Source organism: Dermacentor andersoni, chromosome 1 (genome assembly GCF_023375885.2).
Source record: "Dermacentor andersoni chromosome 1, qqDerAnde1_hic_scaffold, whole genome shotgun sequence".
NCBI classification, from domain to species: domain Eukaryota; kingdom Metazoa; phylum Arthropoda; class Arachnida; order Ixodida; family Ixodidae; genus Dermacentor; species Dermacentor andersoni.
The window spans coordinates 287,138,764-287,155,745 of NC_092814.1; the positions used below are offsets into that span (position 1 = coordinate 287,138,764).

The 16,982-nt window shown below is 46.2% G+C and overlaps 1 protein-coding gene across 1 annotated transcript in view; it reads right to left on the bottom strand.

The window, feature by feature from the left end:
• Positions 1–7,105: 7,105 nt before the first annotated feature.
• LOC140213725 (CCR4-NOT transcription complex subunit 7-like) overlaps positions 7,106–16,982 on the bottom strand; it is a 283,027-nt gene continuing 273,150 nt past the window's right edge. The window contains exon 3 of the transcript XR_011890646.1: positions 7,106–7,992. The gene's annotated coding sequence lies outside the window, so the exon portion shown is untranslated. The remainder of the gene's footprint in view (positions 7,993–16,982) is intronic.

Sequence of the window (16,982 nt, forward strand, 5' to 3'; positions counted from 1 at the left end):
CGCATAGATGTGGGGGCCCTTGCACCAGTAGTGATAGTTACCACTGCATTTAGAAAGTGAAAGCATTCATGCAGACAAGGATGACTCTTTATATTTTTGGTTACCACTTGAGATGCCTCCACGAAGTGTTACAATGCTGCACGCCGCCATACTAAGTATCTTACAGTAACACCTGAAGGCAAAAAGCAAAAACTTTCAGTAAAAACTTTCTGCAAAAACTTTTAGGCAAGAACAGTGTAAGAAGAAAGACATAAGAACTGCATTTATTTTTATAATTCCCCATTTGAATGGCATTTTCTTTTTGCATATACAATGCCTACGCCTAGCCTCAGCAGCTCCCTCATGCAGACTCCGCAAGCCAAGAGGCCATGGAGGCAAATGCAGGTAAGAGGAAAGAAGCAATAGCACTGGTATTGACATTCATCCAATTTCTTTCTTTTTCTTACGTTTTGGCAGCCAGACCACCTCAAACAGCCACCTTGACTGTGGGTGTGTCACCCAAGTCGCCAAGGAAGCGTTTGTGGGATAGCGACAGGCACTGTAAACAGCCGCTTCTCCATGTAAACGATACTCTTTCTCTCGGATGACTCCTACGCCTCGCCATGCGAGCTCACCTGTGCAGCCTTCACCAACAAAGATGCCGTGGAGGCACGTGCAGGTCAGAGGCAAGAAGCAGTGGCACTGGCATTGAAATTCACCCAATTTCTTTTTCATACGCTGAGGCAGCCAACACACCTTGACCGCGGGTGTGTCAGCAGATTCCTGTTGTACATATGCTCATAATAAACTTGAAGGCAAATGAGACGTTGATGAATTGATTTTTTGAACATTTAGTGTACACATACATGTTATACTTTGCAGTGCTACACAGCATAATTTGAAGCTTCCCTCTATATTTTTCACCTTTACTAACATCTGTGTTGTGTGGCCCTCAAGCTGCAGTTCATGTTGTAGCAGCTGCTTTGTCTGTGTATTGCACCCTGGATTAACCTTGTGATATCCACATGTGCAAAAGGCCTATACTTCTCTTACATATACAAAATAAGGTTCTATGTAGTTCTCAGTGTTACAACAAAAAATAGAAGTAACCAATCCGATCGTGGAATTGTCTTTATTACAGTAATTTCTATGACAGTTATGGACAAGTTCACAACTTGAACTGGTCAATCTGTCGTGGGAAGGAATTGTATGTATACATATAGAAAAAAGGGGCATGTGTGTGTGTTTGTGGGTGGGGGGGGTGGTACAGGATTAGGGCGGTACTAAAAGCGTACCCATTCCTTTAAGGTACCGTAACGAAGCGTATTATGCATCAAGTTCATACAACTAACTCTGACATTACTACATACGCCAGGCGACGCGAGCTGCATATGCCATGACTCATATTCGCGACTGCACCGGATGCCCTCCATATTATTCTGGTTAATCGTGCTGACTGCAACGAGGCAAAAGAAAGATCGTGGGCGCAGGTGCCTTTAAAGTATTTCGACCTTGCGAGGCACCGCTGCGCGTGCCAGGGGAGCTCTCCGTGCGAACACTCCCTGCCACACACCTGCCTGGGCGGCCGCAACCTGCTTCGAGCCCTTCGAGCTTTGATGCACCCACAGTCATTTGGGTGCCCTGGAGTTCCTGCGCCGGCTGCTTTATTATAATTCAGGTGATCTCCTGAGACGTCCGTTTGTCGTTTACATGTGCCCTCCTGCTGGATCAGTACTTGTATAAAAAAAAAAATCTATCGTCGCGACGATAGATCCTGACAGCGGCTTCTGCAACATACCGCTCCCGTGCTAAGAGAATTACGGAACGCCAACGAGGAATCTGACTACAGCTTCGAGCTCCTAACTGGCAACCTCGTCGCGTGACACTCCTGCAACAGGCATGACCGCTGAAAACCGCATACCACCGGAAACTTCAGCAGGATCATCCTTCAGTTGCATAAGTGTCACCTGCACGTGCAGCATCTACCCCACCAACTTGCAACATAGAATAAAGAACCAACTTATAAAGCCCCACACACGGCCGCACGCTCACACATCACATCACTACAAGCGAGACGCTGCTACGTAGGCTACGCTTGTAACTGCTAGAAGCTATCGGTTGCCACATTAAAACTGACTACTGTCGCCAAGTCTAGCGAGTGTCTCAGGAACTGGTAACCTCGGCGCGTAGCAACATGGCGGCGCTCTTGCGGTTCCCGCGATTTCAATGCATGGGCCCTATGGGTAGCTTGTCCTCTATAGTCAGTATAGTAACTCTTGGCAGAGGGCTTCACACACATTCCTCTGGCTGTAAGCCAGTACGGTAGCAAAGGAAGGAATTACAGGAAGAATCAAATTTAAGCCAAGCTCTTGGAAGTGTTCTTCTGAAATTATTTTCCGTTGAATAATGAAACGCTGGCACGTCAAGAGGTGTTGCAGAAATTCACTCTCATTGCATGAAGGGCACAGAGGTATTATAGCCAGACCAGACCTGCGGAGATAAAAGTTCAGTGGGGGCACTCGGCAGCATAGTCTCGTAATTGTTGCTTCGATTTTTCTAGTTCTTGCAAGGAAGATTGAGATGAGGGAAATCAGATGTTGACAACGATGACTGCGCGAAGTTATTTCCAGTAGTATATTTTCTTAATAGTGCTGCAGTGATGAAAGCTGAAGTATGCGAAATGTGGATTATAAGACCATCGTGGGATGCTACTGCTCTGCCTCGCGAAACGAACGTCGTCTTCGTTGTTCACTTTTTTGTCACAGGATTCATGGCGTATTCTAGTTGTCGCGTCTGTTCCTTTATTGTTATTATTATTAGTAGTAGTAGTATTAGTAGTAGTAGTAGTAGTAGTAGTAGTAGTAGTAGTAGTAGTAGTAGTAGCAGTAGTAGTAGTAAATATAAAGGGACCACGTGTGAACCTCGTCTTTGCTTCATAATGCTTGCTTTAGGCATCTGATTGCATCACTTTGTATGTCTGGCGGCCAATAAGTTCTTGCTATAAAAGACACTCATATTACAAGAAAAAAAATTAATTCTTTATTGATTGGTACATTTAGCGGTAGCTCACAGACAAGAAGCACGCTTCCTGGGCGCTGCAGTGAAAGATCGAACGTAATATGACGGGCTTTAGGCACAGGCACCAACCCGTCAGCGTGACTGTGCCATTTGAGCAGATATAAGAGATCGCCAATTGACCACGCAAAATATCTTAGGATCATCGCAACAAGGGCTGCAGCTTATGAAGACGTTTCGAGAAGTGTCAGTACGAGCATAGCAAGGAAAAGACCGAGGAAATAATAAGTGCGCAACTCTTTGGCAGCGCAAAGCGAGATGAGATAACGTCATTCTTTCTCAAGCGCCAATATTTTAGCGCCCCAGACGATCAAACGGAAACGGTTCTTTTCTTTTTTTCGACACTCACTCGCGTGCCAAGTCGCGATCGGGCGCACAGAGCGAGCGGCGGTGATGAAAGTGTGTCGCACTTCGACGTGACGTCACACAAACATATCATTCGCTCCCCTTGCGGAATGAAGGTCGAACGAACAAGACAACGAAAAAAAAAATATGGGAGAAAGAAAAAGCTCTTGCTCGAGCAAATATATAACACATAACTGTTTAATCGCGAAGGAAAATGCAATTGTCATGTTTTTCTATTCGTTCGCGATCACATCTTACGAGTGAGAGTTGCTGGCACGTATCTTGCGGCCACCGGAAGCGCCAAACCATTCCCGAACAGCGCTGATATATGGTGGCTGCGCAGGCAAACAGATTTCGCTTCTTGATCGGTCGTCTGGGAGCGCTGAAACAGTGGCGCTGTCACGCGGTTGTTCTTGCATTTCGCGGGCTTTCTTTACAGGCAAGAAGCTCCATCAATGGGTACTTAATTGCAAGCACTTTAGTCGGCCATTCTTAAATGTGATCTACAACTTTCGTACTCGCACTTTCTTGGTGAAACCAATATTCAAAAAGTTAGGTAATTAGCTATACTAAATAGGTGACATTGCAAAACGAAAAAAATACCGCTAACTCGGCTGCGCGATTGTCAACACAACTCAATTGGTTTCAGCCCCAAAGCACACTCCGTCGTTTTTAAAACATTCGTTTAGCTGGGCCATCCTGTATATACAGGGTGTTTCAACTAACTTTAGCCAGAGTTAAAAAATATGCCGATGCACTCTAAGACGACGCGACCAAAGGCATGTTGCTCACTTTTGTATGTAGTGTGTCAAACAATTTTTTGTATTTTGCTTAATAAGAAAATTACTGAAGATTAATTACCTAGCTTCTGAAGAAACGAAGTTAGGCAAAAAATTTCAATTAGGAAGATCAAGTACGCTTAGCAAAACGTCCGATTAGACAGCTTCTAACTTTCTATCTATTAAGTATTAGCGTTTTTTAGCTTACTGCGGATGGCTGCAAAAAAAAGAAAAAAGAAAAGGAAGAATACTACGTGACATACCCGCTTGCGCGCCGTGATTGCAGCGCTCCCAAGCTGTCCGCGTACAAACGAACACAGCATCTAGCAGGGCGTGCTGCCGCTTAAAAGGCGACAGGGCAGTGACGAAGGCGTTGGCTGTGCGATTTACGCCAGCGATGTGCTTCCCTCGCGGCGGTTCATGATAGCGATAAGCTGACGCAGCGGCAGCACACCCGGCTAAATGGTATGTTCGTTTGTGCGCGGAACGCTTGGGAGCTGTGCGATCCCGACGCGCTAGCGGGCATGTCACGTGGTGTCTTCTTGCATTTCGCGGACATCCGCAGTAAGCGGAAAAACACTAATACTTAATAGATATAAAGACAGAAACTGTTCATTCGGACGTTTTGCAAACCGCTCTGTAACTTTCTAAGTGGAATTTTTTTCCTAGCTTCGCTGCTTCAGAAGTTGGTTAATTAATATTTAATTAATACAGTTAATTAATAAATCATCCCGAGAGCACAGGCAGACAAAGAAGGCGCAGTTGCCGCAGGGTGAAGTAACCAGTAAATGGGAAATATGCCGGGATAAAATGTCGACGGTTCAAATACTGGTGCAAGCAAAATTAAAAGGTGAAAGTGAACGTTGGTTGTCAGAAACACCTGAGAAAAAGAAGGCCGCACCTAGAATACTTTGGAACCACATAAAATTATTAGGCAGGAAGTCAACAACAATACAACAACATATCCTAGACGAAGATGAAAACAGACTGGAAGCACAAGCGGCAAGAAATTACGTCCGAAAAATAACAGCCGAATCTTTCCAAGGCAATGACGAGGTTGCATTTGAAGAAAAAAAGAGCATCAAAAAGACCCAGGTGGAAAAGGAGCTGGTGCTGACAAATTTCAACTGGAAGAAAGCCGAAGAGAAAATTATTAAGCGCACAGCCACAGGGCTAGACGAGGTTTCCGTGGGGCTGATTAATTAACTAGGACCAAAAAGTAAGGAAGCTGTGGTGAAAGCAGTGGAAAAAACTTTAAAAGATAGACGAATACAAGACAGTTGGCGACAAAGTAGAATGGATTTAACTTATAAAGGTAAGGGGGAGAAAGATAGAATTCACTCGTATAGACCATTGACCATTACATCGGTTATATAGAAGCTAGCAATGCAGGCAATCAAATTAAAGCTTCAAGCATGGGGACATAACGGCATTCCGCGAGAACATCAGAGTGACTTCAGAATAGGTAGGCGTTTGGATGATAACTTATTTGTTCTTGCTCAGTGTCTTGAAATATCAAAAGTAGAAAGCAGACCATTATATGTGGCCTTCTTAGACATTACGGGAGCCTATGGCAAGGTAGACCGCTACATTTTGTGGGATATTCTGGAAGGGGAAGGCTTATATAGGTAACGATTGTCTACAGCTTTTGAGAGAGACTTACTTAGAAAATAACGTTTGCGTTGAATGGGAAGGGATGAAGCGCGAGGAGAAAGTTCATATCAACAAGGAACTGAGGCAGGGGTGCCCTTTATCCCCACTAAATTTTATTATGTACATGGTGAGGATGCAGAGAGCGCTAGAAGGAAGTAATATCGGCTTTAATCTCATACAAACAGGCGGGTACAGTAGTAATGGAGCGGCTTCCAGGTTTATTTTATGCGGACGACACTGTGTTGCTAGCTAACAATTAAGCAAAGTGATTTGCAACGTCTGGCTAATATCTGTGGACATGAAGGCAACAATTTAGGTTTGAAATTTAGGGCCAAACAATGAAATCTTCCTTACCACAGTAAGGAAGCCTTCATTGCGGTGAGGCTACCTTGTGTCACTCTGAAAGCTTCCTTACTGAGCTTCCTTACATTCAAAATTTTTCGAATAGTCGACCTTGTTCGTCTACTCGTTACGATACGAATATTCGTAATAAATGCGATATATTGCTGAATGTGCGGGGCCAGACGACACTCTTGTGTTTGTTCACATTTGACTCGCTATTGTGTGCCCGATCTTGCGCTACTGGCTACGTTCACCTAGCGGAATTTAGCGCCGAAAGTAGGCTCAGCCACCAGACTGACAAGGTTTGCTGGAAAGCTAACCTCTCAATGACAAGGGACATGGTGAGCCAGTTAACTGTCACTTCGATCCCTGCTTGACGCTGGCTGCTTTACCAGCGGCTAATCGAAGCAGCTCGGGCCTTTGGACGTCAGCATATCTACTGAAAAACCGAATAAATCGTTTTTAGCGATTTATATCATTTCACCGCGTATGCGCGTGTGTCCGACGAGGACTGCGTTGAAGGACACAATACAACATGGAATGCAACAGTAATGCATCCAAAACACCCTCAGCTTTTCTCTGTGCAGTTTACTCCGTGCGTGTTGCAAGAGCGACACCTGCCATCGTCGTTTCGGACGGTTCGCACTAGCATCGCACTCCACGCCTACAACGTGTTGACGTTCCACGTTCGTTCCTTGTTTGCAAAAAGACGGGCGGAACACGTGACTTTCAGCCAGGCCACGTGCGTATATCTTATTTGTTGTAATTTGTTCCTCCTCTCTTTTTTTTTCGCCGCCTCCTTAATACCCAAGCTCCGAAATCCGCCTCCCCAGCGGTACAGGTGCGCATGTACAGAAGAACGCGTGACGCCAGCAAAGGGACCGCACGCAAACATGGCACACACCAAACGAATACAACACGGTGAGATGCAGTATTAATTGATGGCGTTTAATGTCAGCAAGAGTGGTTGCTGAAAAAAGCTTCCTCAAAGCTCCTCTCGGGGCTATGGAAATTCTAATGCGCACTCCCGATTTAAGCTTGTTTGAGCCAGCGCTGACGCTTCCATAGCCTCTGGTGCGATGCGTAATGAAGAAACTGCTGTCTACGAAACAGGCAGAGACGAGATCGCTTCCATAGTGCAAACGCTTTCTTTCCTTTACAGCACACATCCAGCCACAACGGTTAAACAGAGCGCACAAATCCCACTTCGAGTCGTATAAATGCCATATTAAAGTAGTCGCAAATGCAGTGCGACAACTTTCGTGCTAAGCTGCAGCAGTTCAATAGAGCGGCCAGCACAGAATAACGGCGTCAATTTTTGGCATCCGCCGAAGCCAGGAGTGGGACACAGCGTGGTGCGGTCACTCGCGTCGTCTGCTAGCGCTCGCTGCGTCGGCCTACGCGATTTCCCGAACTGGCTCACTGAACCCTACTGCCACTGCCGGTAAAAGTGCATCTTGTGTCATGCTCACGAAGTAAGTTTACCGGCTGTACCAGTCGAACAAATGACCAACCAGCCGTCGGACCATCACACGGCGGCATAGGGACAGGGCTCCGAATGTTGTCCACCGCAGTGGTGCCGTCTGCCGACAGTATCGACACAGGCCTAGAAATGTATAGTTTCTTTTATTTTGTCTAAAATTTCAAGTTTTCATTTCCTCACACGCGCCACATGCACATATGGCGCTCGGATATATATCAGACAACAAAAGAAAAAAATGTTACAGATCGAAACGTTTCCACACCGCTCTCACGCTAAATTTGGCACTCCAGGAGTCTGACCACGACAATGCGGTGTAGAATGTTGTCCTCGGAAGCCCTAGGAGGCAATATTTAAAAACATTTCAGTAAGCACTACTTATACATTACTGATCAGCTAAAATATAAAAGGTAAATGCTCGTGCCGATTTCAATGTTACATAAAAATCAGGCAACAATGTACAGCACGCAGTTGCAGTAGTTAGGCAACACTGATACAATGTAAACCATTATTACATAATAACTACAAATTAATAACGCGAAAAATTTTTCGTAGAAAATAAGTACACTTATATTTGAAAAGCAAAGTGTTTTTAATTTGATGTCCGTAAAAGTCTGGCCACAAATTGTATTTTGTAAAAGTCTGGCCACGTTAGGTGAACTCCACTTCTGACGTAAATTCATTCAGCCAGAAATAACACCGGCATACTATTTTTATGTAATTACATCTGATGCTTCTTTTAAAAATTTAATATCTGACACTTACTGTCGTCAAATAGCAGGTTTTGTTTTTGTCGCAAAATATGGGCAACCCTGAAAACACGACATAAAATTTAGGCAACATGAAAACCTGCTTCCGCTGAATGCTGTTCAAATCGATGCTTTTAAATCGCGCAGACTTGCTGTTGGTTGAAAAAAAAATAGACAAGCTGAATTTTCGGTAAAAAGAAAAACTTGTAGCAACCGAATTGCAGTTTTTTACATTCCTCCGAGATCCGAGATCATCCTTACGGATCTTGACACACCGCTTTCGTTCGCTGTTCGATTTGTACTCTAAATTAACATTGACGCGGTTTGTTGTTCTACGTGACTAAAGGGTAACACTGGGGCATTTGCGTTAGCAAGCGAGGAAGAGAAACAACTACGTAGAACAGCAGAAAGAGAAAAGCAATGTGTTAGGCGTTCTGAGGCCGTACCACCTTGTTATGCCGAAGGAAAACAGCGTTTTGTCTTATGTTTGTATTATTACTATTATTAAAGCTGCGCACGAGCACTTTTATACCTTCGCTCGCCGTAAAATAGGGCCGTACACAAGAGAAACAGTTTCCTCCATTTCGCAGCATTCCCAGCCAGCCAGTGACGTCTGCTTTGTCGTCGGCTAGCCTAGCAAGGAAAAACTTTCTTGAAGACATTGGTTGTTTGTCTGCATATGCAGCTATTGGTTTCATCGTGAAATATTTTACACGCAGCGACAGACCTGAAAGTAAGGCAGTAATACAGTAGCTTTACAGCGAATTGACCGCTGCGCTAGAGCTTTAGGTGTCTACTAGCTCCTAAAGTGAAATTTGCAGCCACTATCTTACGGTACTCCGTAAGTTATTTCAGATTTTCAGAACCCCGCGAAACTATCGAAACGGAAACCTAGTGAGCAACGAGTTTGGAGGGCGTTCCGAACAGGTGTCAGTAGTTTCAGTACTCGTTCTAGTACTTATACGGAAATTAAACTGCGCCAGTGACAGAAGTTTCAAGCGCGGTTGCGACATTTTCCAGGCTGTCGTCTGTTGCGGTCGGTGTATTCGACTTAGCTCCACCTTGAACTCTCTCTCCACCCACAGACAAACACCTTCAAGGAGAACAAAAGAAGAAAAAGCATCGATGCTCTTTCTTCCTTTTTTTTTCTTCAAAATTCTAGGGTGTAAAGGTGCTATGCAGTGAAGGCCAACCGCGGAGCTGGTCCAAAGGATGCTGTGTGTCCCGATTTACAAACAAAAAAAAGAGTTCAACAAAACTTTCTATGAGAAAATTTTCGTAATCAGATGTCAAGAAGCGGCATAGTTTCCAGTTCACAATCCTTTATGTTTGGCTTCCCTATCCTTCGTGTTCTTAAAGGCCAAATAATAATTTAAGGGGCCCCTCACCAGGTCTGGCCATTTTGAGCTGACAAGCGCAGAGCATACATTGCGCGATAACAATCGTGTCTGTTACATCGCCACGCGCCGCGGAAAGATCTGAAATTTCAATCCGAACGCCGTTTCCCTTTTCACTCGCGGCCGCCGCGCTCCAAGCCGGACGGTGACGTAATCGTGCCTCTGCGCCTACGTAATCGTGTCCGCAATGTGACGTCGCTCGTGGTGACACGTGGCTTCGAAAATTATTCAAGACATCCGTTATCTATGCGATCTGTTACTTGAATTGACGAATGGAAGTTGGGAGAAAAATAAAACACACAAAGGAAATGTCTGCGTGTTTTTTTTCTTTTTTTTTTTTTTTTTTACTTCGCACCGGAGCAAAAGAGATGTACTTCCGCTTCGTCTGCTTGTTCCCACGACCGTGTAGTCATGTGCGCAGGTACGGAAACTATGCTGTTTTCTACCGCGTTCCAGCGCGAGATCACGCTCTGCGATCCGCTTGTTCTGTCTCAGTATTCGTGTAGCACTGAATTAGGCCTCTAGTGACGTGTCCCTGCGCACAGCGCGCAAAATCATGCACAGCGCCGAAAGAAAAAGCAAATATATATATATATATATATATATATATATATATAAATGTGTGTGTGTGTGTGTGTGTGTGTGTGTGTGTGTGTGTGTGTGTGTGTGAAGGCGGAGCCGTTGGCGTATGCGTCACGCGAACCTCGAGGTCCGGTATGTGAGAACGCAGGAAAGGAATTTCGCTTGCCTAGGCTAGACGGGGCAAGAGGAGAGAGCGTCTCGCTTGGCAGTGGAGCCCACCTGCTGAGGTTCGCGGTACTGAAATATTTCTACCTCGGCGATTAATTAGCCGATCTGAAAAATTCTTGCGGCAAAACGCTCCCTAGAGGACACTTAACAAGTTCCAGCGTATAACCAAAATGTGCTATGGGTCCTGGTGAGGGGCCCTTTAAGATGAGCAAGAACGTAAATGTTTTCTCTGTTTGTTTAATGAAACGTCGTAGTCGTATCAGTTAAAAAAAATCTTAGCTATGATGTTCTCTGAGGATTTAGCTTGCCTTTTCTTCTTTTCCTTGAAATGCCCAGTGTGTTGTTGTTTTTGCGCGTTTTCTTTGATGTTCAGAAACAAATAAATTTCATTGTAGCTGTATAAATTTTATTACACGTAAATCTATGCAGGTGCTCAAGAGAAAGGAGGTGACAGCAATCCTTTTCATCTAGAGTTGAACACGACAGGGAAAAGCATGCGAAAGTTCGGGATGCACTGTACAAGGTAGCCGAGGTCTGAAAGTGAGGCACGCTCCCATTTCCGCGAAGCACATGAAAGGGGTGCCAGAACTGGTTGGTTGACTGACCGGAAAGGCGTAGAGACGGCTCCAGCAGTTCAATCAACGAATGGGGCTTACTCCCCAATATGTGCAATGCGTTCCATGGTTAACTGAAACACATGTTCAAATTTTTTCGCGCAGCAGATGGCTAGTGATTAGTGCCGTTCGCACCTTTGTACACACCTGTAAAGTGAGAGCCACCCAGTAGTGTGTTCCATTTAAGAGTGGATAGCACTGAACAAGAGGCAGGTACAACCAAGGACTACAGCCCTGGGCTGGTAGTAGATATTTGGAAGTGAAAGCTCCCCTGAGAGGCCGCAACGAGCTATAGCTTTGCTTAAGAAAGGGTGGGTGGGAGGGGGGTAAGGCGAGCTATAGGTCCACCTATAGCTCGAAGTGTTAACCAGTGGTTCGCGTCAAATAAGCTAACTCTGAATATCAAGAAAACTAAATATATTCTCTTTACTCCTTCATGGAAAGCACCACTAAGAGATTGTCATTCGCTTTCTCTAAATCATAATATACTTGAGAGGGTGAGTTCAATTCTATACTTGGGTGTCACACCAGACGAGCATCTTCATTGGAAGCCTCACATTGCATTGCTGTGTAAAGAGTTGAGCAAGGCTTGTTTTATGGTGTACAAATGTCGTTATTACTTTGACACTGCCACTCTGAGAACAATTTACTTTAGCATATTCCATAGCCATCTATCCTACTGTATTGCATCTTGGGGCAACACGTACGTTTCTTATGTAGAACATATTGTACTTCTTGAGAAAAGATCCTTGCGATTCATTACTTTTTCGGATTACAATGCTAAATCAATGCCGCTGTTTCAAAGTTTAAATATACTGCCTTTTAATTTATTACTGAATCTTAAAACTATATTGCATACACATAATAGCATAACCACTAACTTTCCTTTGAGTGTATCAATTTTTTTACATTCCAGAAGCAATACACGCAGCGCACTTAAGGGAAATTTTCTCTTGCCAAAAATGCATAATGTATATGGAAGGCGAAGGTTAAACAACACTGGAGCACTCCTATGCAATAGCTTACCATCACAAGTAAAACAAGCAAAATGTTTTTCAATATCAGTGAGATCCCATTATCACTCACTACTATTATCTGCATAGAGTTTTCATCTCGATGGTGTACATATGTTTACCTTTTTCACTTTCAGTGTATGATGTACTAAATACAAATTCCTTTCTGCGGGTTTCTCGTAGCTATTACACGTACCCTGCCTTGTGTTTATGAATGAATGTTTATGTATGTATGATTTATTGATACTTTTTCGTATTGCTGTTAAGATTGTGAGTTATAACTAGCATGGATCCCAACTAGCCTTGAGCTAGGGATTCAGATGTCCTGTTCAACATTTCCTGTGTACTTTCCTATTTTGAATAAACTTCAACTTCAACTTCAAAAACCTTGGTATAGGTCACATACCTGGCCCGACGGAGGCAGCTGCCACTGGTGAAGCTACGCGTTTTCTAGGTACGTTCCGGCTACATTGTATCGAACAATGCCCCCCATCTGTGCAGTAGTAGCTAGTGAAATTGTTCAGGAATTGTGAGTGCGGAAAATCAATAGCAGCAAGACACATACATATACAGAGTGTCCCGGCTAACTTTAACCAGCGTTTAAAAATATGCAAATGCCACAGACGAACGCTTTCATTTCTGCAAGCAGCGCTGACTGGTCGGAGATGGTAGCCAAACTGGCAATGTGTTCGTCGCGCGATGAAGGGCGACGGGTCAACGATCGCTGCCTGCGTAGCTCCTCGTAGCTTTGGCATAGAGTGGCGATGTCGGTCACGGACTGAGGATTCTTTGAAAGACGCATGTTGAAAGCATTGTCCTCCATCCCTTTCAAGACACTGCGGATTTTGTCGGACTCCAACATCGCCGCGCTGACCTTCTTACTTAAGTCCAGAACATCCTCAATGCAGCTGGTAAATGATTTACCCGGTTGCTGTGCACGTTCTCGCAAACGCTATTCCGCACGCAGTTTGCGCACAGCCGGGCAATCAAACAAAGCCACTAAAGATGTCTTGAACGAGGACCACGTCGGAAAATCGGACTCATGGTTGTTGTACCAGAGGCGAGCCACACCCGCCAGATGGAAGAGCACGTTGCTCAGTTTTACGGGGACGTTCCATTTGTCGTGGGCGCTTACCCTCTAATATGTCGTCAGCCAGTACTCGACGTCGGTGTCGTCTGCGCCGCTCAAAATGGTAGGGTCCCTGTGGCGAGGCACACAAGAGCACGTGACGGACGGAGGAGGCGATTGCTGGGATGGAGTAGGAGGCGTTTGCTGGGATGCGTCTTCAGGCATGGTTGAGCGTAGGGTACGGGATCGCAGTTCCAGGGTTGATGTTGTAGGCCGAAGCATCCTCCACCACTTGTAAAGGCGCTTAATTATTAGTCACCGGCGTTTGGGACCGACCGTTAGAGCAGGGCACGAGCGGCGTTCCCCGAGCAAAGGCGCTGGCACGTCGCAAAGGCACGTCGACAATCTGTGCCCCATCTCCCTCACGTCGTGTGTAGGGAAGGTGATCGAGCGTATGGTGTTCAAAAGACTACAGAGACATTTGGACGTCACTGATCAGATGCCACCGACCATGTACGGATTCCGGAGGCACCTGAGCACGCAAGACGTCTTCGTGCAACTACACGAGCTGGTTATCAAGCAAGCCAAGACCCCTACGCCAAGAGCTATCCTGGCGCTCGAGATCTCAAGGGGGCCTTCGATAACGTCACACACGAAAGTATGCTCCGTAACCTGCGCCAAACGGGATGCGGAAAGCGAACATTCAAATATGTGCAGGATTTCTTAAGCAATAGAACGGCAACGATCATGGAGAGGAGAAGTCGAAACCGATAGCCCTGGGAGACAGAGGCACCCCGCAAAGATCGGTTCTTTCGCCGCTTCTCTTCAACCTGGCACTCCTCCCTCTCCCGGCTTTGCTTCAAGACATAGAGGGCATAGATCACGCTCTCTATGCAGACGATATCACTGTGTGGACGTCGAGGGCAGGGTCAGAGAGTTGGATTGAGGAGACCCTTCAGAGAGTGGCAAAGGCCGTGCACGAGTTCGCTAAATCGTGCGGCCTCAGTTGCTCGCCACAGAAGTCAGAGTTACTCGTCATCAAGCCAAGAAGAAACAAAGGAGACCAAGAGAACGTCCGCATCACCATCGACGGGACGACCATAACGCCAACCACGCAAGCACGTATCCTGGGTGTCATCTTCCAGAACAATGGCAAGGCGGGGGCGTCGATCGACAAAATCAAGGTTTCAACGGAACAAATTTCGAACATGATCAGAAGAGTCACAAACAGACAAAGGGGATTGAAGGAGGACGATGCATTGACGCTCGTCCAGGCCTTCGTGACGTCGCGCATCGTTTACGCGGCGCCGTACCTCAAGTTACTGAAGAAAGACAGGGACCAGTTGAACGTCATTACACGCAAGGCAACCAAGATGGCGCTGGGCATTCCGAAGCATTCTTCGACCGACAAGCTTCTCGGCATGGTCAAGCATAACGTCGTCGAAGAGTTAATAGAAGCTCATCTGTCTAATCAAAGAGTTCGACTCAGCCAAACGTCTGCGGGACGTCGCGTTCTTGCCAAGTTGGGCTGGCAAGAGGCAGAGCGGAAGGGAACGGGGCCGTTACCCAAGTTGTGGGCGCATAAAATCGACAGTAAGCCACTGCCTCGAGACATGAGGTCGGGTCGTAACGACGGCCGCAGAGCGTCTCGTATAGCGGCCTTGACGGAGACTTTGGGTCAAATAGGAGGAGAGGAAGAGGGGGTCACTCTCTTCACAGACGCTTTGTTACCCAAGTTTTCATCGAAAGCCACGCTGGCAGTTACGACGCGGAATGTGCTCGTAACCTACGCCTCCATCAAGACGTCTTTTCCGGAGGTGGCAGAAGAGGCCGCGATAGCGCTAGCACTCGCGAAGCCCAAGGTGGGAAGAATTGGCACTGACTCGCAAAAGGCGTACAACAGCTACAGAAAGGGGTGGGTGTCTCCTGCGGCACTAGATATTCTCAAGAGTAAACGCGACGTACCTGAAAGGAAAGTTGAGTTGATATGGACACCGGCTCACTCTGGGCTGGAGGGCAACGAACTTGCCCACCAGTTCACCCGAGAGATGGAACACCGGGTAGAGGAAGGTGAGCCACAGTCCATAATTAGTTATAGGGACATTACGAACCATTACAAGTCGGAGAGGCGCCGTTACCCCGATCCTCACAAATCGCTTAGCAGAGAACAGCAAGCGATCTACAGGCAGGTACAGGCAGGATCCTTCCCGCACCCTTACCTTCAAAACAAGATGTACCCGGAAAGGTACGAGAAGGATTACAATTTCTGCAAAACTCAGTTAGGCGCGCTCCAACACGTCATTGGAGTATGCGATTTCATCAAGGCAATCCCCCACCTCTTACCTGCCCCACTACCCTACCGCATCCCTCATCTACCCTTACCGAGCGATGGGGGACCTGGCTAACCAGCACCGCCCTGGAAGACCAGCTCGTCCTGATCTCCAGGGGCCAGGCGGCTAGGGAAGCATATGGGTCCCGTGAAGAGGGAACCACTTCCATCGAAGGCGTCTAAGATGTCGAGCTCGGCTCAATAAAGTTGTTTTTCTCTCTCTCTCTCTCCCCCACTGTATGGCGTGCTTCTTCGCTCCACGTAGCGTTATGTGCTCTTACACTGAAGAAAGTTACCGTCAGGTGCAGGCACGTACCCAAGGGGGGGCCCAGGGGGGCTCGCCCCCCCCTCGCAATTAATACGCATACCCCCCCTCCCCGCCCACGCCGCCACTTCGCTCACACATTCGTAAAGCGCCGCCGAATCAATGTTGAAACTTGACAGCTATTCAGCGATCAACATTTTGCTTTCTTTTTCCCTCCTTTTGGAGGGCAGTTGTGATCGGCATCTGCTAGGGTCTGAAGGCCAGTTTCCTCATCGATTCGGTGCCCGCGCGATTAACTCGAGATACATTCAGTTGTCACCGTCTTTTCGACGGTCACGCGCATCGCTGTTGCTTCGTTAGTTCAACCTTCTTTGTTTATACTTAACCAGGGACCCGGAAAGGGATTTGGTTCGTGGTGAGCTTGTCTGTATGCACGTGGAACGAGTTGCGGCCAGAGAAATCGCCAGTTGCGTTTAACTTTTCCTTTTGCTTCATTATTTCCTCTAGTAACGGCTCGCCGTGACGTTGACAGAGTCTCGGAACCATATACCTGCGATATGGGTTAGAAAAGGTGGAAAATAAAATAATACGAGACAGCGTCCATCATAAAACCCTGCAATGACCCTTAAACCCATAGGCAATATGACTGTTACCCGTTAAGTCGTCTGGCTTTTCTCTAATTGTAGAGCTCTTTTCGTGCAACATTGCCAACTGTAAACAAGAGTAGCAAGGAGTTGAAAAATGAGGCGATCTACTGAGGGAGACAGCCAAGGCAACAGCCAAACAGGAAGGGAAAGCTAAAATTAACAAATTTAACCGCTGTTTATAAAAATATTTATGGATCAACATCTTTTTATTTAAAAAGGAAGTGGAGAACAGTTCCGTGTGTTCTGAATGGCGCTTCTACAGTTATCATTCGAGCCGCCTAACGTAGCCGCTTCTCTGCTGTGCTTATGTAGGTGTTTTTGTAACCTTCCGCGTTGGGCGTACTACGTATAGAATCGCACCGTCCTGCGTCCTACGCGGTTGTACGGGAGTGGCAGCCACGCATCGTTAGGTAACTTTCCAAATAACAATACGAGTCGGTTGTGGCACTTCACTTCATAAAGCATAAAGGAGGGATCCAAAAGAACTGTGACTGTT